The sequence below is a fragment of the Triturus cristatus genome, chromosome 11 (assembly GCF_964204655.1).
Source record: "Triturus cristatus chromosome 11, aTriCri1.1, whole genome shotgun sequence".
Lineage (NCBI taxonomy): Eukaryota > Metazoa > Chordata > Amphibia > Caudata > Salamandridae > Triturus > Triturus cristatus.
This window is the reverse complement of record NC_140594.1, coordinates 136,487,007-136,499,449: the sequence shown is the minus strand read 5'-3', so window position 1 is coordinate 136,499,449 and position 12,443 is coordinate 136,487,007. Positions and strand designations below refer to the sequence as shown.

The window sequence follows — 12,443 nt, the reverse complement described above, 5'->3', positions numbered from 1 at the left end:
CTAGGGTGGGGTACTTAGGATGGGGGGAGACAGCATGAGTGTCTCGTGTTGCCCTCACACATCCCGAGGGATGTCATGCTTCATCATCGGGCGGTGCTCCTCGTCGGGCCGGCGGTGCAATGCCCTACGGGTCCCCCGAAGGGTCTCTTTAGCGGAGATCTTTTAAGAGCGCTGCCGTTTGGTGCATGCGGGTATGTGGAGGGGAAGTACCAAGGTCAGTGGTGCTAGTGGTGTGTGCAGGAATAAAAATACCTAAGGGTTACCAGGGAAGCTAGTTTAATAAGAAGGTACCCTTGGTACATTAAAATACGTGGCAAAAGTGTTACTAATTAAAACGTGATGTGTTTAGTAGTAACTAAAGGTACAGGTCAATTGGTCGACATGTTTCGCGCCTAGTGGTGGTCAAAATGATCCGGGGCGCTTCATCAGGACCAGTAGAGGTGAATAGTGTGGGGAGAGGTGCCCAGACTATGTGTAGTGGCGGGGGGTAAAATATCGCCCTCCCACTCAGCAATAAAGGGGGGGGTTTAGTGTCTCCTAAACAGGTGGTGTCTGCAGGGAGAGGTAAGTTATGCCCCCTTTGAATTAGACCTAGATCAAAGGGAAGATAAAAGAAGGAGAAATGCAGAAGTTAAAACATATGCGGACTGGCCTTGTCGGTCCGCATAAGTACATAGTGATCCTGAGAGATCACACTTTTACAATGAGACAGTCATAATGTCGTGCACCCTGAAGCCCAGGCTAGTCTCAGATTTCTATAGGAGCGAGGAGACGTGGGTGTGGTCCCATGCCAGTCACGATGTGGTTGGTCCCGGGCCCCGGTGGCGGTCACAGAACCCAGCTAGAGGTTCGATAGGTAAACTGCTGTACCCCGCGGGGCCCAGACACCTCCAACCTGGCTGTGCAACGGGCTCACCCGGCGTGTCATCCACTGGGAGCGTCAAGTAGACACGTGTGTTGTATGTCCTACTCGAATCGTAGTCTCAACACAGAAAGGTGCATTTATGGTAATCTTACCTAAAGTAGGAGCTGGAGTCGCTCCTTGAGTTTAAAAAGCGGCGTAGGAGGCCCACACCATCTAGGGCTGTAAGTTGGAAAGAAAGCATAACAGCAGGAAATACCCAAAGGGTAAAAGGAACAAAAGTGAGGCGTTAGATTTAACTTACATCATAGCCGTTTGTAGAGCAGGAGATTTTGCTTACGTAGTGATCTGGGTAGTCTCGAGTCATACTCACGGGTTGCTCAGGTGACGGCACTGGAAACCTGCCCGGTCCTGACGCCTACTCGAAGGTGAATGTTGTTTGCCTTCCCCATTGTATTTAAAGACTGAGACCCGTGATCGAAGGAGGTGCCTGTTTCCGGTTCTGACGGCACGGAAGGTCATGAGAGGCCGGAGCTGCGCATGCGCGGTGAAGTAAGATGTTTCCAGTGTTCTCTTGTGCATGCGTGAGGAGGTGCTTTTGGCGCATGCGTGGTGTGTGTTAGTTACTAGCGCATGCAGGCCTTGTTTACGAAATGTAAAGCCAGGAGCCAAAAACCAGATCACAAAAAAGTGGCAAAACATGGGTGTGACAGTGTCTGCCCATCCTGTAAGATTGCCCGGGTCGAGGAGGTGGTGGTATGTGGGCGGGGGCATATGTGAACTAGCTCACGGGTGTTAAAGGTGTAAAGGTTCACATCCATTGCAGGCTAATGTTTTCAATTGAGCAATGCAGCTAAAAGCTAACGTGACACATTAATTATTCAGTTATGTTGCTTCAGGCTGGTGTAGAACCGATCCTACTTCAAGGCTACTGAATCAAATCAGGACCATGGTCAACGAAGCAGCCACAGAGGGATGGATCACCTCTAAAGAAGCAGCTTTTCTGGTGAATTCGTCCCCTAGGATGCCCTACTTCTACCTTCTACCTAAAATTCATAAGGGGGTTACCCCTTGCCCCGGCCGTCCGATCGTGTCAGGGATAGGCTCCCTTCTGGAACCCTTGAGTCAGTTCAGTGACTTCTTTTTGCGCCCTTTGGTCCAGGCCACTCCAGCTTACCTCAAAGACACCAGAGATGTGCTCAACCTCATCCAAACCATCAATGATGAAAACACTGAGGAAATCAACTTACTGCTCACATTGGACGTGGAAGCACTGTATACGAATATCCCGCAGGAAGCAACCATCGAAGTGGTAAGCAGTCTGTTACATAACTCAGAACTTCCAACTTCGACACCAGCAAGCTTCATCTCGGCCCTCATTACCCTTGCTCTCACTAACAACTATTTTATGTACAAAACCACCATCTACCACCAGGTACAAGGGACCAGCATGGGGAGCACCTTTGCGCCGAGCTTGGCGGGACTGTACATGTCACATTTTGAGGCCAACCACATCTTCACAGACGCCAACCCATTTCATCGACATATGGTCACTTGGAAACGGTATATAGATGATGTGCTGATCCTATGGAGAGGACAGGCATCTAAGACAATGAAATTCTTCGAGTGGATCAACAATCTGGACCCCCATTTACGCTTCACCATGACTTCCAGTGACGAGAAAATCCCCTTCCTGGACTTATTGATCCAACTAGAAAATGGGACACTTCACACCAGCACGTACAAAAAAGAGACTGACTGCAACAGCCTCCTGAGCTTTAAGAGCCACCACCCTAAAGCTCTACGGGAGAATTTACCCTATGGCCAATTTCTCAGGATCAGGCGAAATTGCAGCAAACTACAGGATTTTGAGAGACAAGCCTACACTCTATCTGACAATCTGGCGTAGAGGCACTATCCAGCAAAAATAATTAACCAAGCTAAAAAACGGGCTAGAAACAACACTCGTGAGGGCCTCCTGGAAACAAGAGAGCCCGAGACCAACAACGTGATCACCTGTGTCACAACCTTTACCCCCCTCTCCAACAAAATTAAAAAAATCATCAACCGCAACTGGAAAATCATCAATAGTGATACACTTAACATCCCAGCACCTCGGTTTGCCTTCAAAAGAACCAGCAATTTGAGAGACCAACTGATCAATACACGGCCACGCCAGAAACCAGCGAGAATAGAGAACACTCTCTGGGATTTGCCAGCAGTTAAGGGGCACTACCCGTGTGGCTCATGCAGTGCTTGCACCACGACACGACACACGAAAGTCTTAGAAATTGGCGAGCTGAAGTGGGAACAAAGGAAGCACACGAATTGTAACACCACAAATTGTGTATACTTGATCTCGTGTCCCTGCGAACTTTACTATGTAGGCATGACCACCAGACCCATCAAAACTAGGATCAGCGAACACAAAAGTACCATCAGACGAGCGCGCGCAGCCACAAAACTGACGAACCACTTTCTGGAAAAAGGACACCCGTGCGAAGCGATCCAGTGGACCATTCTGGAATCCAACAATAACTGGAGTAGTGAGTCGCTCTTTAGGCGTGAACAACGCTGGGTGCACCGTCTGCACACAGACACCCAGGGGCTTAATGACGATATCCCATGGACTGAGCTCTAACATTGACACTGTTGTGTGCATGTACTATGTGTAAACCGTTCTACACCAGCCTGAAGCAACATAACTGAATAATTAATGTGTCACGTTAGCTTTTAGCTGCATTGCTCAATTGAAAACATTAGCCTGCAACGGATGTGAACCTTTACACCTTTAACACCCGTGAGCTAGTTCACATATGCCCCCGCCCACATACCACCACCTCCTCGACCCGGGCAATCTTACAGGATGGGCAGACACTGTCACACCCATGTTTTGCCACTTTTTTGTGATCTGGTTTTTGGCTCCTGGCTTTACATTTCGTAAACAAGGCCTGCATGCGCTAGTAACTAACACACACCACGCATGCGCCAAAAGCACCTCCTCACGCATGCACAAGAGAACACTGGAAACATCTTACTTCACCGCGCATGCGCAGCTCCGGCCTCTCATGACCTTCCGTGCCGTCAGAACCGGAAACAGGCACCTCCTTCGATCACGGGTCTCAGTCTTTAAATACAATGGGGAAGGCAAACAACATTCACCTTCGAGTAGGCGTCAGGACCGGGCAGGTTTCCAGTGCCGTCACCTGAGCAACCCGTGAGTATGACTCGAGACTACCCAGATCACTACGTAAGCAAAATCTCCTGCTCTACAAACGGCTATGATGTAAGTTAAATCTAACGCCTCACTTTTGTTCCTTTTACCCTTTGGGTATTTCCTGCTGTTATGCTTTCTTTCCAACTTACAGCCCTAGATGGTGTGGGCCTCCTACGCCGCTTTTTAAACTCAAGGAGCGACTCCAGCTCCTACTTTAGGTAAGATTACCATAAATGCACCTTTCTGTGTTGAGACTACGATTCGAGTAGGACATACAACACACGTGTCTACTTGACGCTCCCAGTGGATGACACGCCGGGTGAGCCCGTTGCACAGCCAGGTTGGAGGTGTCTGGGCCCCGCGGGGTACAGCAGTTTACCTATCGAACCTCTAGCTGGGTTCTGTGACCGCCACCGGGGCCCGGGACCAACCACATCGTGACTGGCATGGGACCACACCCACGTCTCCTCGCTCCTATAGAAATCTGAGACTAGCCTGGGCTTCAGGGTGCACGACATTATGACTGTCTCATTGTAAAAGTGTGATCTCTCAGGATCACTATGTACTTATGCGGACCGACAAGGCCAGTCCGCATATGTTTTAACTTCTGCATTTCTCCTTCTTTTATCTTCCCTTTGATCTAGGTCTAATTCAAAGGGGGCATAACTTACCTCTCCCTGCAGACACCACCTGTTTAGGAGACACTAAACCCCCCCCTTTATTGCTGAGTGGGAGGGCGATATTTTACCCCCCGCCACTACACATAGTCTGGGCACCTCTCCCCACACTATTCACCTCTACTGGTCCTGATGAAGCGCCCCGGATCATTTTGACCACCACTAGGCGCGAAACATGTCGACCAATTGACCTGTACCTTTAGTTACTACTAAACACATCACGTTTTAATTAGTAACACTTTTGCCACGTATTTTAATGTACCAAGGGTACCTTCTTATTAAACTAGCTTCCCTGGTAACCCTTAGGTATTTTTATTCCTGCACACACCACTAGCACCACTGACCTTGGTACTTCCCCTCCACATACCCGCATGCACCAAACGGCAGCGCTCTTAAAAGATCTCCGCTAAAGAGACCCTTCGGGGGACCCGTAGGGCATTGCACCGCCGGCCCGACGAGGAGCACCGCCCGATGATGAAGCATGACATCCCTCGGGATGTGTGAGGGCAACACGAGACACTCATGCTGTCTCCCCCCATCCTAAGTACCCCACCCTAGACCTCTATCATATAGATCCTTCTCTTTACTTTTTCTCTGTTGAGGTACGGTCTGGGTTGATTCTCAATCAGACCGACCCTGGAACAGTGCCTTACAGTAATTACCCAATTGACTTTTCGGAGCACAGGCACTGGACCACTAACCTGCTCCTGGTCCCCCCCTCCCTCTTTTTCGGATACAGTATTTAGCACGGCGGATCAGCCGAGGGACCCTCTCTTTCACCTGTCTTTCCCCTTTTTTTCTTCTTCCTCTCCTTTCTTTCTTCTTCCTCTCCCACTCCCTTTTTCCACTCCCTGACCCTTACTCTCCCCGAGACATGTCTTTTTCAACCCTGGGGGAGAATCTAGGCCTCAGCTACGGTGAGGACATTGTGGCTGAAATCCTGAGAACTCCATCACTCTTAGATGGTGATGGCAACACAGCAGGGACCAGCGCACAAGGCGACTGGAATACCCTTACTTCTCTTAAAAAGCTTCAGGTTAAGACCGCTCTTCACGGCTCTATTATGACCGAATACCTCAGAGCAAACTCAGCACCTAACGGATTGTTGGTCCGCACGGCACCAAGGATCTTTTTGGAAGACCTTATATTCAGACGCGAATGGAGCCAAATTGCATGGAAATGCACTCGAGATTGGATCATTTTGATCATCAGTACCGCAAAACGCTTGTCGGATGCCTTGATTGTCAAGATTAATATAGCTGAGAACGGCCTAAAAACCAGTATCAGCCTTTCTGCATATAAAACTCGCTTAGCAGAAATAAACTCAGAAATCTCTGACCATCGAGATTACCTGCTTAACCAGAAGATAAACAAACTACAAAAGGACCTGAAGAGATTCGATAGGGAGAAAATCTATCCCTATACAAAAGAGGATTTCCAACCCACAGAGACCGACACAATCTCTGACGATGGATCATCCACGTCCAACCGTTCAGGTCATTCTTCGGGTAGCAACTCGAGTAACAATAGCTGGGGTCGTCGTTCCAACCCACAGGGTCTATTACCACCACCACTAGGGCCACCACCTTTTTATGGTTTTCCGCCCCAACCATTCCCACAACACGGACCCATGTGGTACCCACCATACAACCCACTACAACAGGGTTTTCAGCAACCGTTCCTCCATAACCCTCCTCCACCTTTTCAGAACAGAGGCAGGGGCAGAGGCAGAGGAAGAAGAAGAGGGAACAAACAGGTACATTGGCAAGATCCGGACAACCAACAGAGAACAACGAGAAGCATGGCACAACACCAACAAAAAAACTGATCGTCAACCTGTCTTCGAGACCTCTGAGCACCGACGAGACCACAGCCTTGGAACTAGGACTTGGGTTTGTGCCCACCCCACAGGAGGATAACTTCAGAACCAACGAGGAACTGCATCAACTGTTTCGTAAAGTGAGACTGAGGGCCTTTTTCAAAGATAACCAAACACAGACCGAGGACGACACTGGCTTGAGACCTCCGTCGAAATTCACCCCCAGCGCTGGTATGGTCCCACACGAGGTCCTCACTTTCGAAAAAGCTGTCCTCAAGGAGGTTAACCGACTAGACCCTCCTAACGCCTTCAACAACTTCCCCAAAAAACTACGGAGGGCGGTGACCACCCTTCAGAATGATGATTCCATCATAATAAAACCTGCGGACAAAGGGGGAGCCACTGTGATCCTCGACATACAAGATTATGAGAAGGAGTGTTTGCGCCAACTCAACAACACTGAGTACTACGAGATCCTAGAGACCGATCCTACTTCAAGGCTACTGAATCAAATCAGGACCATGGTCAACGAAGCAGCCACAGAGGGATGGATCACCTCTAAAGAAGCAGCTTTTCTGGTGAATTCGTCCCCTAGGATGCCCTACTTCTACCTTCTACCTAAAATTCATAAGGGGGTTACCCCTTGCCCCGGCCGTCCGATCGTGTCAGGGATAGGCTCCCTTCTGGAACCCTTGAGTCAGTTCAGTGACTTCTTTTTGCGCCCTTTGGTCCAGGCCACTCCAGCTTACCTCAAAGACACCAGAGATGTGCTCAACCTCATCCAAACCATCAATGATGAAAACACTGAGGAAATCAACTTACTGCTCACATTGGACGTGGAAGCACTGTATACGAATATCCCGCAGGAAGCAACCATCGAAGTGGTAAGCAGTCTGTTACATAACTCAGAACTTCCAACTTCGACACCAGCAAGCTTCATCTCGGCCCTCATTACCCTTGCTCTCACTAACAACTATTTTATGTACAAAACCACCATCTACCACCAGGTACAAGGGACCAGCATGGGGAGCACCTTTGCGCCGAGCTTGGCGGGACTGTACATGTCACATTTTGAGGCCAACCACATCTTCACAGACGCCAACCCATTTCATCGACATATGGTCACTTGGAAACGGTATATAGATGATGTGCTGATCCTATGGAGAGGACAGGCATCTAAGACAATGAAATTCTTCGAGTGGATCAACAATCTGGACCCCCATTTACGCTTCACCATGACTTCCAGTGACGAGAAAATCCCCTTCCTGGACTTATTGATCCAACTAGAAAATGGGACACTTCACACCAGCACGTACAAAAAAGAGACTGACTGCAACAGCCTCCTGAGCTTTAAGAGCCACCACCCTAAAGCTCTACGGGAGAATTTACCCTATGGCCAATTTCTCAGGATCAGGCGAAATTGCAGCAAACTACAGGATTTTGAGAGACAAGCCTACACTCTATCTGACAATCTGGCGAAGAGGCACTATCCAGCAAAAATAATTAACCAAGCTAAAAAACGGGCTAGAAACAACACTCGTGAGGGCCTCCTGGAAACAAGAGAGCCCGAGACCAACAACGTGATCACCTGTGTCACAACCTTTACCCCCCTCTCCAACAAAATTAAAAAAATCATCAACCGCAACTGGAAAATCATCAATAGTGATACACTTAACATCCCAGCACCTCGGTTTGCCTTCAAAAGAACCAGCAATTTGAGAGACCAACTGATCAATACACGGCCACGCCAGAAACCAGCGAGAATAGAGAACACTCTCTGGGATTTGCCAGCAGTTAAGGGGCACTACCCGTGTGGCTCATGCAGTGCTTGCACCACGACACGACACACGAAAGTCTTAGAAATTGGCGAGCTGAAGTGGGAACAAAGGAAGCACACGAATTGTAACACCACAAATTGTGTATACTTGATCTCGTGTCCCTGCGAACTTTACTATGTAGGCATGACCACCAGACCCATCAAAACTAGGATCAGCGAACACAAAAGTACCATCAGACGAGCGCGCGCAGCCACAAAACTGACGAACCACTTTCTGGAAAAAGGACACCCGTGCGAAGCGATCCAGTGGACCATTCTGGAATCCAACAATAACTGGAGTAGTGAGTCGCTCTTTAGGCGTGAACAACGCTGGGTGCACCGTCTGCACACAGACACCCAGGGGCTTAATGACGATATCCCATGGACTGAGCTCTAACATTGACACTGTTGTGTGCATGTACTATGTGTAAACCGTTCTACACCAGCCTGAAGCAACATAACTGAATAATTAATGTGTCACGTTAGCTTTTAGCTGCATTGCTCAATTGAAAACATTAGCCTGCAACGGATGTGAACCTTTACACCTTTAACACCCGTGAGCTAGTTCACATATGCCCCCGCCCACATACCACCACCTCCTCGACCCGGGCAATCTTACAGGATGGGCAGACACTGTCACACCCATGTTTTGCCACTTTTTTGTGATCTGGTTTTTGGCTCCTGGCTTTACATTTCGTAAACAAGGCCTGCATGCGCTAGTAACTAACACACACCACGCATGCGCCAAAAGCACCTCCTCACGCATGCACAAGAGAACACTGGAAACATCTTACTTCACCGCGCATGCGCAGCTCCGGCCTCTCATGACCTTCCGTGCCGTCAGAACCGGAAACAGGCACCTCCTTCGATCACGGGTCTCAGTCTTTAAATACAATGGGGAAGGCAAACAACATTCACCTTCGAGTAGGCGTCAGGACCGGGCAGGTTTCCAGTGCCGTCACCTGAGCAACCCGTGAGTATGACTCGAGACTACCCAGATCACTACGTAAGCAAAATCTCCTGCTCTACAAACGGCTATGATGTAAGTTAAATCTAACGCCTCACTTTTGTTCCTTTTACCCTTTGGGTATTTCCTGCTGTTATGCTTTCTTTCCAACTTACAGCCCTAGATGGTGTGGGCCTCCTACGCCGCTTTTTAAACTCAAGGAGCGACTCCAGCTCCTACTTTAGGTAAGATTACCATAAATGCACCTTTCTGTGTTGAGACTACGATTCGAGTAGGACATACAACACACGTGTCTACTTGACGCTCCCAGTGGATGACACGCCGGGTGAGCCCGTTGCACAGCCAGGTTGGAGGTGTCTGGGCCCCGCGGGGTACAGCAGTTTACCTATCGAACCTCTAGCTGGGTTCTGTGACCGCCACCGGGGCCCGGGACCAACCACATCGTGACTGGCATGGGACCACACCCACGTCTCCTCGCTCCTATAGAAATCTGAGACTAGCCTGGGCTTCAGGGTGCACGACATTATGACTGTCTCATTGTAAAAGTGTGATCTCTCAGGATCACTATGTACTTATGCGGACCGACAAGGCCAGTCCGCATATGTTTTAACTTCTGCATTTCTCCTTCTTTTATCTTCCCTTTGATCTAGGTCTAATTCAAAGGGGGCATAACTTACCTCTCCCTGCAGACACCACCTGTTTAGGAGACACTAAACCCCCCCCTTTATTGCTGAGTGGGAGGGCGATATTTTACCCCCCGCCACTACACATAGTCTGGGCACCTCTCCCCACACTATTCACCTCTACTGGTCCTGATGAAGCGCCCCGGATCATTTTGACCACCACTAGGCGCGAAACATGTCGACCAATTGACCTGTACCTTTAGTTACTACTAAACACATCACGTTTTAATTAGTAACACTTTTGCCACGTATTTTAATGTACCAAGGGTACCTTCTTATTAAACTAGCTTCCCTGGTAACCCTTAGGTATTTTTATTCCTGCACACACCACTAGCACCACTGACCTTGGTACTTCCCCTCCACATACCCGCATGCACCAAACGGCAGCGCTCTTAAAAAATCTCCGCTAAAGAGACCCTTCGGGGGACCCGTAGGGCATTGCACCGCCGGCCCGACGAGGAGCACCGCCCGATGATGAAGCATGACATCCCTCGGGATGTGTGAGGGCAACACGAGACACTCATGCTGTCTCCCCCCATCCTAAGTACCCCACCCTAGACCTCTATCATATAGATCCTTCTCTTTACTTTTTCTCTGTTGAGGTACGGTCTGGGTTGATTCTCAATCAGACCGACCCTGGAACAGTGCCTTACAGTAATTACCCAATTGACTTTTCGGAGCACAGGCACTGGACCACTAACCTGCTCCTGGTCCCCCCCTCCCTCTTTTTCGGATACAACGATATTCGAAGGTAAGCAATCTATCACTAACGTGTCTCTTTCAGGTAACACCTTTTGCTCCGCTATTTCTGTGGGTTATGCCAATGTGGCAAACCTTCCGGTAGGTGAGCATCCTCTGGTCAAGAAACTCCTGCGGAGTATTCGGTTTTCTCTTCCACGGGAGCCATGGTATTCGGTTCTTTAAGATATGAACAAGGTCCTAAACATGCTGTCGAGTTGGCTGAGTAACAAGTATCTTTCACGCAAACAATTATCTGCGAAACTGGCGCTGCTACTCTGCTTAATATCGTGTAGACGAGTTTCTGATGTTCGGGCTCTAGACATCACAGGTCATTCCTTTACCCCTGATGGGGTCACCTTCCATGTTTCACGCAGGACTAAGCATCAATCCCGGGTGATTTCCTACCCAGCCTTTCCGAAGGTACCTAAATTGTGTGTGGTGCAATGTATTAAGGCTTATGAATACATGACGGAAGAATTGCGCCCCCAAGGGAAACATCAGTTGCTAATCTCTTTGAAAAAGCCTTTCAGAGCAGTGTCGTTCGAGACTATTGCCCGGTGGGTTCGATGGCTGATGTCGGAGGATGGCATTGACACCAGAGTCTTCGGGGCGCACTTGACAAAAGGTGCGATGGCTTCAAAAGCATTTGTCTTGGGAGCTCGCTTGGAGGACATCCAAAATGTGGCAGACTGGTCATTAGATTCAACCTTCAAAAAGGTTCTATTTCAAACCAGTCTCCTCCATTGCGGCTCTAGTAGTGGACAAGCTTTTAACTTGCCTAAACCTCGCCTCCGGGTCCTGACATAGAATGAAAAATTGTATAGCTTTCGTAACGGAAAGTTTCAATTCTATTAAGGCCTCGGAGGCGAGGCCCGCCCTGCGATCAGAAATGCCCCACACGGCTTATTGGATCGACGTATGAATGTAAGTAACCGAGTTTTCAAGTTGGTTTTCCTTCTGTAATGACGAAAAATACTGATCTGATTGCTTTCAGGGATTTTTTTCCTCAAAATTTTTCTGTCTCTCTTTTTCAGGACCGGAGTCCACGAAACCACAGTAAAGATCTTCTACTGTCGGCATGGTCGCAGGAAGAAAGAGGGATTCTGACGAGGGACAAGATTAGTTAACGGGATGGTTGACTCCAGATTGGTGGACTCTACTGTTACACTCCATGTTCCCAGTGGTTCTTGGGAAATGAAGTTTTTCCTGTCAAAGTTTAAGTTTTAAAATTGCTGCTATGAAATAAAAGAAGAAAGAATATGCCTAATCCTCACCTTCGAGTCCTTAATAGAATTGAAACTCTCTGTTACGAGAGCTAGGACATTTTTCATTCCAGCTGACTGATGTGCAATCTTTGCTCTTCTACTGATCTAAGGCCTCTGACCTCCAGGTGCTCAACCCATGCAAAAGTGGAGGCATCCATCACTACTGTGGTCCAGTGCTTAATTTGTAACAAAATAAGTGCCAGGGACCTACTCAGGGGGCCACTGCAGCTTGATCCTCCCATGGCCCCTTCATGCGCTGCCATTGACAGTGCCAACACAACTACTAACCATCACACTCCTACATGTGTGACAGTCAGACTATTTGACGCCCCTGAAGCTATAAGAATGACTTGTGTGGCAGGTATTTGTCATTTTAATGTATACTGAATTAATAAA

The 12,443-nt window shown here is 48.7% G+C and overlaps 1 protein-coding gene across 6 annotated transcripts in view; it reads right to left on the bottom strand.

Moving 5' to 3' along the window:
• The window catches only part of CIT (citron rho-interacting serine/threonine kinase), a 1,313,172-nt gene that overhangs the window by 539,544 nt on the left and 761,185 nt on the right, over nt 1-12,443 (bottom strand). The window lies entirely within an intron of this gene.